The following is a 2,500-nucleotide window of genomic DNA, read 5'->3' as shown; positions in this document are numbered from 1 at the left end:
TCCGGCCATCGTATTGCTCGGCAACACCTCTACCCAATATTCTCCCGGTAGTGTCAAGAAAAAGTATTAAATATTTTTTAATACCATCGTAGAAACATGTAAGCATTCGTTTACTGGTTTTAATTGGAATCAATGCCGTAGACAACAGATCTATTCTACGATCGCATTAAACCCTATGGTTGCGTCACGGAACGTGGACTTTGGACTTCAGACTACGGAATTGGAGTGGGTATTGAGCAAGATATTGAAACAAAAAACAAATATTGTGAACTTAAAAGGCAATCCGGCTAAAAATCCTTCGAACAGAGTGTAGGCTACCCGTAGCCTCTTTTTATTATTAAATGTGAACAAATACGAACTTACTTTTTAGCTTGGTTTTCTAAAAGGCTAGCAAAAACTATGCAATAATTTGTTTCATTTGCTTTAACATGACCTGGATAGCTTCCGTCAAAATTTTGATAATGAAAGACGGACAAACAGAACTATTCAGCCGTCTTGATCATGGATAAAGAGGTTTAGTTAAGGAAACTGTGGGGATGCGTCGGTGAGAAAGTCAAACGCGGAAACGGATTTATTAACTGGGTTGATATGGTAAATTAACCACCGAACGTCAACTTTCAAATTTCTCTTTGGTGGTCAATTTACTATACCAACAGTTGTACGGTTTTGATCATGGCTTACGAAGTCTGGACAATTCCACATTCTTTTATCAATTTCTTTGGTATAGGGGTCCCCCATGAAAGCTCTTGAGGCCCACATTTTGGAAATGAAAAACAAAACAAACCGCCAAAGTAGAAAAATCTAGTTTTAATTCTCTTAGGAAAAAACTACATTAGGTAATTCGCTGAATAATTTAGTTAAGGAGGCTCAAACCAGTTTTAAAGGGGCACTGCCGTGAGCTGCGCATGCTCGAGTTTGTTTGCTCTCATGCTCCCAGAAAATTCTAGCCGCCATCATGGATTCACGCGTGAGTCACGTATATTCGCAGTTAATGAATTCTATGTCAAACATAGCGCTCAGGATTTAATATTTACCTGTCAGGAAAAACTTCCGGATCAATAAATATTTGTAAATGCGAAAGTGCTTGCAGTACAAAGCAAAAACACTGTCGCTGCACGCTTCGTGGCCAGCATCGAATTTAGCTTGTAGCCAGGCGTGAAAAATTCTTGCCTTCAGATAAATACGCTTGTGCGTCTTATTCCACTCCTTCAGGTATTCATTGCGATCCGTTAAAGCCTTTTTCTCCCGGAGTTTCTCCTTAGTCCACAATGGCCCTCCCCAGTGGACGCCATTTTGAATTTGTCGATTGAACTTGAAAAAGTTAACCTAACACTTTCCAAGTTTTCACAAGACGCTAGCGCATGCGCAACTCATGACAGCGTCCCTTTAACAATTTAAAGGGAATGCCATATTGGAATTGACTCAACAATTATTTCACGTAACGCTACGGTTTCATTTGAAACACCAATCATAGCTTGACAAGATTATTATTAGTGTTTTATATATAGTACCATAACATTGCCTTTTCCTGAAAAAGTTGCGTAGATTCAATCCTGGTTTGAGCCTCCCTAATAAACATCATTAGGTTTTGTGCCAGCACAAATTATTCCTATTGAATACGGTAATTGTCAAAATTATAACAATAACTGATCATCTTTAATTATTAATCAATACTATCTACATTGCTCCACTGAATAAAGTAATCCATAAAAAAAGGTCTCCACCTCAGTGGTGCCATAGATGTAACATTTTTCACCTATTAAATTATTTTGCCCTTGGCAGGGAAGATAAATTTCTTATCCAATAAAAGCTCAATCCATGTCAATGCTGGTGTGTAAATCGGCTCATTATGTCAATATATTTGTACTGTATTAAAATTGTCATAGGGCCAATCCAACAATTGTTTAAACCCTAAATAACTTGAGATGCTATACTTTTCATTTAACAAAATACAACAGAAAACAGGCTCACATTTAGCAAGTGAACTCCTGTCCAAAACTAAATGATTTGGTTTTCTTATTGGCAAAAAAAATAGAGAGTACCAGTTCTTTCAAAACAGGTTGGAATATAACTCTTAACCCTTTATGTTACCAAGTTACAATTAATAGTATGGTTCTTCATTACAAAAATATAAATAGTATTAAACAAAAATATCAATTTTTATGTGTTTAATCTCTTCTTAAAACCAATTTCGGAGAACAAAACCCGTCAAACATGTTTGCTTACACAATCACTTGACATTTCAATTAACAGCCAATTAAAAGAGTTTGCACTAAATCGGAGGCCAATTCCTCTAACATGGCTACCAACCCCTTGCTTCCTTTAACATGGCCACTTTGACATCAGGAGCAGGGAGGTAGCGTAACCGACTCGGGTAGGAGTGCTGCAACCTCATTACCAGGCTCTCTCTCGTGTCAACGACAATGGAGACCCTGGGAACGAGGTTGAGAGTGCTGGACTTGTTCTCCGGCTCAACTCCTTGGCTGCGCTTGTAACTGGT

The 2,500-nt window shown here is 38.0% G+C and overlaps 1 protein-coding gene across 3 annotated transcripts in view; it reads right to left on the bottom strand.

Annotated features, from left to right (window-relative positions):
* Positions 1 to 792: 792 nt before the first annotated feature.
* Positions 793 to 2,500, bottom strand: part of LOC138008256 (uncharacterized) — a 54,478-nt gene continuing 52,770 nt past the window's right edge. For all 3 annotated transcript variants that reach the window (XM_068855532.1, XM_068855531.1, XM_068855533.1), the window contains one exon: positions 793 to 2,500. This exon is cut by the window's right edge and continues 795 nt beyond it. The gene's annotated coding sequence lies outside the window, so the exon portion shown is untranslated.

Source organism: Montipora foliosa, chromosome 6, assembly GCF_036669935.1.
Source record: "Montipora foliosa isolate CH-2021 chromosome 6, ASM3666993v2, whole genome shotgun sequence".
Lineage (NCBI taxonomy): Eukaryota > Metazoa > Cnidaria > Anthozoa > Scleractinia > Acroporidae > Montipora > Montipora foliosa.
Note: the sequence above shows the minus strand (reverse complement) of the source record. Positions and strands in the feature narration are given on the sequence as shown.